The sequence below is a fragment of the Salvelinus fontinalis genome, chromosome 33, assembly GCF_029448725.1.
Source record: "Salvelinus fontinalis isolate EN_2023a chromosome 33, ASM2944872v1, whole genome shotgun sequence".
Lineage (NCBI taxonomy): Eukaryota > Metazoa > Chordata > Actinopteri > Salmoniformes > Salmonidae > Salvelinus > Salvelinus fontinalis.
This window is the reverse complement of record NC_074697.1, coordinates 47,242,559-47,253,494: the sequence shown is the minus strand read 5'-3', so window position 1 is coordinate 47,253,494 and position 10,936 is coordinate 47,242,559. Positions and strand designations below refer to the sequence as shown.

Here is a 10,936-nt window from a genome sequence, read left to right as displayed (position 1 = left end):
TTTTGCTCATCGGCTGCTTTCTACGGTAAGAGAGTTTTAGCAACGAGGAAGAGGCGAAGCGAGAGAGCTCAGTCTCGCCAAAATCTGTCCAGAATACTCCCAATGGGCATAATATACAGACCTAAACTTGTCGCCTGCCTTCCCACCTTTGGGAAAACTACAGCTATTGTTAGGATGGAGACATAAGCATCTTGTCATTACAGATCTCTCGTTTCAGCCTCTTGCGAATTTGAAAGGAAAGTTAGCGGGTGCACAGTGCACTGATAAGAATGCGGTCTTCCCCTAAAGTAAATTGATGTTTTGACAAAATTATATAATTACTCCTGCATGACTTAGTCACAGAGGATCAGTAGCTATTTTTTTTTATGGCGTAGGCCTATGCCTATTTGAGTAGCGTGCATTGCAATACGTCGGGCTGATTGGGTTGCAGCTGTTAGTGAAAAGCCTCTAAAATATGTGTGCAGGTAATGTGTCTTGAGTATAATTTGAAACGTTGCAACAAGAAGACGGGGAGGTGTGGCGAAGATATAGAATGTCTCACGAGTCTCCCGCCAATTGTTTGCCCTAGCTCACGAGTCTCCCGCCAATTGTTTGCCCTTTGATCGTAAAATGTTATCAATTTCACATTACATACAGTATGTATACCAGTAGGCCTAGTAAATGTACCATTAATCACCCATCATTTGGTTACATTCATTTCTATTAATGCATGTATTAATTAGCCATTTACCGTTTTCATTCTCAGTGAAAGTTGTTTGCGGAGTTCACAACCTGCTACACTTGCGAGAAACAAGTTTTGGTGTATTTCATAAACCATGACGAGTTTTTTTTCTCCAATTTGTTAATTGTCTTTTGTTTGGAAGCTCCATATGAGCATGTGTCTGGTTTCTCTGCCCTGATAACTTTGAGAGCGCTCCTGTGCCTGAGCATACATAGAAGTAGGCCTTCCTGGCCTGCTGTATGCAAACATCAGAAAGTGCACAAATACCAATGTCTGATTTCTGATTGTCTTAACTCGCCATAAACTGAGCTTCAGTAATGTTTCTTCACCTCACTGAAAGTCAAGCCGGTTTTTTAAACAGCCATTGAAAAATGACAGTTCCTCAGTATTTGAAAAATATTTCCAACACTCCCAGCATTGATAATCACCAAGTCTCAGTGTGAAAGAGCAAAATATCATGATCTGATGATCCCATATATCCAGTGGAAACATTTAAAACAGCTGTCTGTCCTGTGCTCACTGGTGTGGGAAACGCGCAGTGCCTGAAATGGGCTAGTTGATCCAGTGTTGCAAGTTCGCTAGGGACAGCTTCAGGCTGGATCCATCAGCTTTAGCCCTATGCATTTTACTTAGTTGACATGGAAGTTATAGGCCTACTGATGCATTGGCCTATAGGTATGATCTCTGGGAGTTCTATGCACTCACTCCTTTAGCTCCACTAGGCCACAGTGTATACATTTTTATTTAACTAGTCAGTTAAGAACAAATTCTTATTTACAATGACGGCCTACCAAAAGGCCTCCTGCGGGGACAGGGATTAAAAATAAAAGGACAAGAGATAACACAACATAAAAAGAGACCTAAGACAACATAGCATGGCAATGTGTTCATATGGCAGAGGCTGGTGCTCTAGCCTTGGTTGAATTTTAACTTTGTATTATTTTCAGATTTTTTTATGATTAAACACATGACAATGATTGAGAAACCCGGATGAGGGGATCAGGAACCACCGGCCTGAGGAGGGAAACATGAAAGGAGGGTGAGATCCGGTAGTTGGTGGGGAGTTCTAAACGATAGGTTACTTCATTGACCCTCAAGGGTCCCACAAACTGGGGGTTCAGCTTCTGGCAGGGCAGGAAGAGCGGGGGGTTCCTGGTGGCGAGCCAGACGTGATCACCAGAATGGAACACGGGAGCCTCAATGCGGTGGCGGTCCGCTGATCCTTCAGAGGGCGGACACCTTAGGAACCTCCCCAGCTCCTGGTTGGTCCTCTCCACCTGCCTGTTAGACTGAGGCCGGTACCCGGATGTGAGGCTGACCGTGGCCCCCCAGCTTCTCCATAAAGGCTTTCCAGACCCGCAACGTGAATTGGGTACCACTGTCAGAAACAATGTCCTCCGGAAGGCCATAGGCACGGAAGACCTGCTGGAATAGTGCCTCAATGACCTGGAGAGCGGTAGGTAGACCAGAGAGAGGGATAAAACAGCAGGCTTTAGAGAGTCGGTCAACAACCAGAATAGTGGTAAATGAACAGATGTGACCAAGGCTGCTGAGGCACAGGAAGTAGTTTCCCTGCTGGGGCGTGCCGGGGAGATTTGGATTGAGTACATACCAAACATGAGTTTACATAATGGGCGACGTCCTGCGCCAAGGTGGGCCACCAGTATTTAGCAGAGAGGGATTGGATGGTGCGGGTGATACCTGGGTGTTCAGTGGTAAGGGATGTGTGTGCCCAGGTCAACAACCGATCTCTCACCCCCGTAAGGACATAGATGCGCTCTGGAGGGCAGGTGCGGGTTCCCTCTCAAGAGCCTGGCAGATGTCCACATCTTCGTCCCAAAACACAGGACCAATGATAAGGGAGGACACTCACAGGACCCTCTACCGACATGGAACCACAGGGTGTGGAAAGGCAGGTTCTCCTGCATCCTGGTCACCAGGCGGTGATTCTCATCTTTGACCAGGAGATGGTGGGGTTATGAAGTTGGAGGCACAAGAGTCCAAGGAGGACTGTGTATGGGTGCGGTGATAACGAAGGGAAGGCTGGTGCTTGGGTCCCACAGTGAGGGTAAGTGGTGCTGTGATGTGCGTAATTGTGCCGGATCCCAATGGTCGCATATCCAGGGCTTGGACAGGGAGAGGAGAGCGGGTATGCAGTTAGGTTCAGGGAGGAGGCGAGGGCCTGGTCAAAAAAGTTCCCTGCGGCACCGGAGTCCACTAGAACTGTAGAGAAAACACTTGAGGGAGAGCCAGCGAAATGGGAACCAAAAAGAGTTTGTCGGAAAACGATGATAATGGAATACTTACGCCTACCCTGGTAGACGGAAGGTCACAAGGCCGTCCCTCTGCTCTAGTGGACCCCAGGTTAGGACGCACCGGACACCATTGAAGCTGGTTCCCCTGCCCGGCCGCAATAGGGACAGCTGTCTACGGCTAGGCCATTCTGCCGCCGAGATGTGTGTGGCCCCTAACTCCATGGGTTCAGACTCTGCCTCAGAACAGCCAAAGGAGGGAGGTGAGTGGCGAGGTGGACACCGGCGCTCCCGACGAAAGTTATCCAGACAGATGGCCATCGCGATGAGAGCATCCAAGGATATATTGTCATCCCAACGCCGTCTGTACCTTCTCACGCAGTCCACTGTGGAATAGAGTGCGGAGCGCCAGCTCATTCCATCCACTGGAGGAGGAAGCCACGGCATTCCGATGGAGTGCCATCATACTTCTCCAGAAGGGACAGTCGTGCATCGCTGAGTTGGGCGGATGGCTGGGGGACTGGCTCACTGTGACGACCCGTGGTAGGAGACCCTCCGTCAGAGGTATGGAGAACCTCGCTGGTGGTGTGAAGAACGTGGAGGACCTCCTTCATGGTCGTACCCAGTAGAGCCAGCTGGTCGTGGTGTTGGTGGAGTAGATGACCCTGTTCCTCGACCGTCTGGAAGATGGTGTAATCGTCTGCTGCTTCCATAATTTCTGAGGCAGTATTCTGTAATGTATACACAGATTCAGGAAGCAGGTGCAGAAGGTTTAATAATAATAAAGACGAAAATACAAAACAGGAGACGCTTACTGAATGTAATCGAAACCAATACTGCCTGATGACTGAGGCTACAGAGGGCTATATGAAGGGAGCGTAATCAGTGTGGTGATGAAGTCCAGGTGTGCTTAACGATGAGGGGCGGGTGTGCGCAATGATGGTTGCGAGGTGCGCAATGTGGTTTGCCAGGACCACTAGTTAGTAGACCGCCAACATCGAGAGCCGGAGGGAGCAGGAGTGACAATAACATACATTTTAGAACTTGAACGCGCATGCGCGGGCACACATAGGAGGTCCTGTGAAAAACCAGCCTGCCTATGGTGGAAATCAAAGGCCCGTCAACTGATTCGTTCTAGCGCCGGCCCTGTGCGTGTGTGTATTCCTATAATTTATTGCACGATACAAAATTACCTGCACATTGTGTCACAGGAAAAGAGTGGCGCATTCTACTCAGGAGCACTTCTAGTTTCCAAATCCACAGAATTTACACCCAGAGGAGCGTTGCTGCTCTTTTGGCGGCCCTTATAGAGTGGATCATCAGCATAAATCCAATAATTGTTTTGTACTTAAAGACTCATCTTCTTATGGGTGTTTCCCAGCAGTTTGGGATTTGTTAGTATTTTGTATCAGGGGTGAGTTCTTGTAACCTCCCGAGTGGCACAGTGGTCTAAGGCAGTGCTAGCTGTGCCACTAGAGATTCTGGGTTAGAGTCCAGGCCCTGTCGCAGCCAGCCGCGACCGGGAGACGCACAATTGGCCCAGCGTCGTCCGGGTTAGGGAGGGTTTGGCCGGCAGGGATGTCCTTGTCCCATCGCGCACTAGCGACTCCTGTGGCGGGCCGGGCCCAGTGCGCGCTAACCAAGGGGGCCAGGTGCACGGCGTTTCCTCCGACACATTGGTGCGGCTGGCTGGCTTCCGGGTTAAGTGGGCATTGTGTCAAGAAGCAGTGCTGCTTTGTTGGGTTGTGTTTCGGAGGACCACGGCTCTTGACCTTCGCCTCTCCCGAGTCCGTACGGGAGTTGCAGCGATGAGACGAGACTGTAACTACCAATTGGGGAGAAAAAAAGGGGTAAAAAATACACACACAAAAAAGTGTGAGTTCTTGTTCAAGCTGCATTCTACCACACCTGATTCTACTAATTATCTTATTTGGACAGGAAATTGTTTCTAAACACGATCAGGGAAGTTCCTTTTTCAGTTTCTCCAACATTGGCTTAAATTAGTTTGTGTTGGTTTTTTTCTTTTTCCCTCTGGAAAATAGGTATTTCAAAGTAGCGTCAAATAAAAACTGGCATTGACATTATTTCTGTTTCCATGTGTCATTACTTTGTCTTTACTACATTACAACTTACCTTCAGTTATGTTCATCGGCAACTCACTGAAGGCGCATGGCCAGCTCTATGCGTTGAATAGCAGTTTTATGCAACTTTTCCACAGACTAAGGGCCACTATAGTAGCAGAAGTTGTATACAGTGCAATGTGTACAGTATGTTCAATGTAACACTGAACGCTACAAAAAAAGGCACATGTCCACCCATTTCCATTATTCAGGATTTGAAACGGTCACTAGATGGTGTAGTTGTTCAAAGTGAAATGTTTTCATGAATATGTTTCTCTTCATCGTGTTAATTTTCTTATATACGCAACATGACCAAAAGTATATGGACACCTGCTCGTCAAACATCTCATTCCAAAATCATGGGCATTAATATGGAGTTGGTCCCCCCTTTGCTGCTATAAAAGCCTCCACTCTTCTGGGAAGGCTTTTCACTCGATGTCACATTGCTGGGCAGAAATGTTACGAACTGACTTCTTGGAAAGGTGGCATCCTATGACAGTGCCACATTGAAAGTCACTAAACTCTTCAGTATGGGCCATTCTACTTCCAATGTTTGTCTATGGAGATTGCATGGCGGTGTGCTCGATTGTGTACACCTGTCAGCACCGGATGTGGCTGAAATAGCCAAATCCACTCATTTGAAGTGGTGTCCACATACTTTTGGTCATGTAGTGTACTGTACATTGAGCTAGTTTTATGGAATTGTATGGCTGTATGTCAAGTACTTAATGATAGATCTTTAAACTTTGTACACCTCCTTGAATCATCACATACAATAATGATCATAGATTCTCAACTGAGCCCCACTATTGTTTTTCCCATCTTATTTTCACCTTAGAATAAACCTAAACTTCATTATCCCTTTCTCACACACAAGTGATATCAATCATTTAAACGGTGTGCAATCTACTCTGCAAATCCCATTTCGCAAGAAGCAGGTCCTTAGCATAGCTCTATCGGTAATAGTCCTCGAAAATAAGACGTGGGAGATGTGTAGAGAAGGGATTAAATCCTCAGACTCACCATGGCTATGCCCCAAATGGCACCCTTTTCCCTATGGAGTGCAATACTTTTGACCAGAGCCCTATGGGTCTGGTCAAAATATAGACATCTAGTTCAGCCCTTCTCTTTCAGGTTGCATTCAGAAGTAGAGGGAACAGCTTCATTTATTTCATCATGTGTTGTTTTGCAGTGTTATCATTGGCACATGAATGAATGATTGCAGCTATGTTGTTGTTGATCAAATCAAATGTATTTATATAGCCCTTCTTACATCAGCTGATATCTCAAAGTGCTGTACAGAAACCCAGCCTAAAACCCCAAACAGCAAGCAATGCAGGTGTAGAAGCACGGTTGATGCTGTGCTAGTGCCAGGTCCTCCTCTGTTAGGTGAGATGTTGTCTTCATAATGACTTTGGTCACTTCTCAGCATTCCATCTCAAGAAAGCATCATTTGTTTTCTCTAAAACCTGCAACGCATTCGATTATTAAGTATTATTGATCTGTAGTTTCTGTATTAATATTTGTATCTGTCTTCGTGTGTCTATGTGCATGAGTACATGTGAGTGTTCCTCATTTGAGTTCTGCGGAGTATGACCCCAGGAGTGATTGGAAGCCCACTCTGTTTGAGTCTCTCATACTCTGACCTCTCCACAACCAGTCATTTCAAAGACGTCGCGCTCTTCTTTATTAGCGTCACAACGTCCTCAAGGTACTCATTCTCCACATTCTGGCCATTCACCTCCACAACTACATCCCCTTCCCTCAGTCCAGCCCTACGTCCTAAGCCCTTTACCACCACCTGCAGGACAAAAGAGAACTGCAGTCATAACCGTGCCACTCATTTCTCATAGAAAACATCTTAACACCTGCCCTCGGTCATTATAACGATGCTTGTGGAAAACACAGCAGATCAATATCGGGAACTTTTGATTGATGAAAGCTGTTACTCATTACTACAACTTTGATTGGGAATTTTTCAAATTGCCTGTTTATGTCAGGAAACATAATGATAGAGATTACAACAAATAAATGAGAGAGAGAGAGATAGATGACCAGGGTGTTATGTTGTTGATGTTCGAAGGAATACCTACCATATGAAAGTTCCTGGCTCATGTTGAACACAACCCAGATTAAACCCAAAGCCTGACTTCTTCTCTCTCGAGGACACAGAGTCTTGGACAAGGAAGTGAGCCATGCTCATTTTTACTCAGCCCATCCTGAATCTCAGTGCAAGGGGACAGTGTCTTCCTCGTCCCCTCTCCTTTTGGCAGACTGTCCTCATGGAATAGCAGGGGAGATAGACCCAACTGCGGTAGGAAACAGAATAGACAGTGTTTTTGACCGGGAAGGTATTTTTAGTTGACACAATTCCTAAACAATCAATATTCTAACACCAGAACTCGCTTAACTCCTATTCTCCAGACTGCACATGGCCTCCGTCCGCTTACACACCTGCGTGTAGAAGTCTCTTCCGTGTATGGTGGTGAGGCTAACCCGCTTGCCACTCTTCCTCACTTTCCTGACAATATTCTCATGATCCATGGACTCCGAAGGATGCCCATTGACTGCCAGCAGCAAGTCTCCATCCTGCATACCAGCCTTTTCTGCTGGACTCCCCACCTCCACCTCACAGAGTAGGTGAGCTGGAATCGACAGCAACACATGTAGATCAGCCAGCAGGTATAATGCTTATTATTTGTTATAAGCATGTATGAGTCTTTCGAATGTCCTATTACAAGGTTTGTAGCGTGTAGAGTATGTCTGTCTATGCAGCACATTATCCACTGACTTAAAAGGACTGTTATTTCAGATATGACTACCATTCAGATATGACAATAAGAAATTATACGGTGGTCATAGTAGGTGCTTGTAACATGGTCATGCATGCAACAAATGGAAGTTACATTTTTTTTTTTTTTTTAAACATGATCACCTGATGTGTGCATCATTCTCACCATTACGACCCCCTGGTGACCACCTCTCTTGTCGTAATAGGAAGCCGTATCCATCTGTGTGTGGCAGATTGTGAGAGCCAGCCATGATAGGCAAGATGGGTAGTTTTCGCCGGATGTAGCTCGCTTCACTTTCTCTGTTGATGACTAGGACGGTCACATAGATGCTACATTTCTTCGCCTGAGCAGTACAAATAGCTAAACGTGAGGGAGAAGTGAGGAACATGCTTGCTCGTGCACACACACAGACATACTACGACGCATACAGAGACACACACATCTGCCAAGAGCAGTTCTGAGAAGGAGGGCCTGTATGCTTACCATTTTACTGATAGCTGAATGGGTGAGCGTTGATACCATGGCACCGTTGATCTACACCCGTCTATCTCCACTACGCACCCCTACCCTCTGCAGGGCCCTCACTTACTGTGCTCAACATATATCGACCCTTCTGACCTGGAGAGATACAAACAGACACAATCAAACACCTTCACTGAGATCCTCTCGACGGTAATCAAATCAAATGTTATTTGTCACATGCGCCGAATACAAAAGGTGCAGACTTTCCCGTGAAATGCTTACTTATGAGCTCTTTCTCAACAAAGCAGAGTTAAAAAGTATGAAAAAAATTATCAAATAAGAAAAATATGAAATTATAACACAATATACACTACCGACAACGCTTTGAAGAATCCTTTTTGATTCCAGGTAGAACACCTTGTCCGAGCCAGAACAGCCCATAGGGCAGGAGCCTGTTTACGTAGCGCAGGGCAGCTTGATGAGCATGTACACCACCTGGACAGGACGCTAGTCTTTCACATTGAAGCCACATATTGTACATTTTGAAAAATGTGGGTCATTTTCAAATGAAAGCGAAGCAGAGGACACCGTTGGAGACCTTGTTAGAGAAGAGGTTCGCTCAGGTCTCTTAAAGTCTGGTTCTGCCCCACGTGATGTATTAGACCCACATTACTAACAGAACTCAAATCTGTGTGCCAAAGCTTTTAAGAAACGTGTGCACAATGATTCCACTTTCATAACGGGATGTCTGGTTCTCCCCCTGGGGAACTCCATGTCGTCGACAAAGTCCTCATTGACCTCCAGCACACGGTCCCCGTCCTTGAGCCCACTGAGCTCTGCAGGACTCCACGGATCCAGCTGGAGGACAACATAGCCCCGGCAGCTCCTCTCCATACGCAGATGGAAGCCAAAACTCTGGCCCTCCTTGCACTTTATCTGGCACAGGTGGGGTACCGGACTCGGGTCTGGCTCTGGAGGGCAAGACAAAACACTGCCATTGACATAGGATGGGCATTGTGCATGGACACCTAAAGAAGTCAGTCTTATCTTGATTATATGATTGATGAAGTAATGTTAATCAGACCATCTTCCATGCATTGGAAAATGATGGATCATTTTGGATCTGTTCGTTCTCAAACCTTACCAGGGTCCTCCGAGATGACTAAAGCTGGATTGTCGATCCCCTCTTTCGGATTGAAGGTGAGTCTTCGAGTGAGGTTAATGAAAAAGTCAAAGTTGAAACATGAAGTGGCATTAAGGATGCCCAAAATGTGCAATAATGACAAATTCGCTAATGTTCTATTTTGTATTATGCACGTTGTCTCTAGTCCAATTTGTAGCCATCAAAACAAAAAAACTATGATCACTCCTCTTACCGTGGAAATTCCATTGCATCCTCAAGACCTAGAATGACAGAAAAAAGATAGTGACAAAAATCACTCAAGTTTATTTTCTCTGCAGTAATGATTCCAGGAATTACCTGTATGTCCTTGATCCAAACATCCAGGTTACTCATCTTCAACTGAGATGCAGTGCCTTCAGAAAGTACTCACACCCCTTGACTTTTTCCACATTTTGTTGTGTTACAGCCTAAATTTAAAATGGATTAAATAAATAAAAAAATGTCACTGGCCTACTTACATTACCCCATATAGTTGTGGCCAAAAGTTTTGATAATGACAAAAATATAAATTTTCACAAAGTCTGCTGCCTCAGTTTGTATGATGGCAATTTGCATATACTCCAGAATGTTATGAAGAGTGATCAGATGAATTGCAATTAATTGCAAAGTCCCTCTTTGCCATGCAAATGAACTGAATCCCCCAAAAAGATTTCCACTGCATTTCAGCCCTGCCACAAAAGAACCAGCTGACATCATGTCAGTGACTCTCTCCTTAACACAGGTGTGAGTGTTGACGAGGACAAGGCTGGAGATCACTCTGTCATGCTGATTGAGTTCAAATAACAGACTGGAAGCTTCAAAAGGAGGGTGGTGCTTGGAATCATTGTTCTTCCTCTGTCAGTCATGGTTACCTGCAAGGAAACACATGCCGTCATCATTGCTTTGCACAAAAAGTGCTTCACAGGCAAGGATATTGCTGCCAGTAAGATTGCACCTAAATCAACCATTTATCGGATCATCAAGAACTTCAAGGACAGCAGTTCAATTGTTGTGAAGAAGGCTTCAGGGCGCCCAAGAAAGTCCAGCAAGCGCCAGGACCATCTACTAAAGTTGATTCAGCTGTGGGATCGGGGCACCACCAGTACAGAGCTTGCTCAGGAATGGTAGCAGGCAGGTGTGAGTGCATCTGCACGCACAGTGAGGCGAAGACTTTTGAAGGATGGCCTGGTGTCAAGAAGGGCAGCAAAGAAGCCACTTCTCTCCAGGGAAAACATCAGGGACAGACTGATATTCTGAAAAAGGTACAGAGATTGGACTGCTGAGGACTGGGGTAGAGTCATTTTCTCTGATGAATCCCCTTTCCAATTGTTTGGGGCATCTGGAAAAAAGTTTGTCCGGAGAAGACAAAGTGAACGCTACCATCAGTCCTGTGTCATGCCAACAGTAAAGCATCCTGAGACCATTCC

The 10,936-nt window shown here is 45.9% G+C and overlaps 1 pseudogene; it reads right to left on the bottom strand.

Moving 5' to 3' along the window:
* Positions 1-6,338: 6,338 nt before the first annotated feature.
* Positions 6,339-9,737, bottom strand: LOC129832418 (Na(+)/H(+) exchange regulatory cofactor NHE-RF3-like; annotated as a pseudogene).
* Between the last annotated feature and the right edge of the window lie 1,199 nt (positions 9,738-10,936).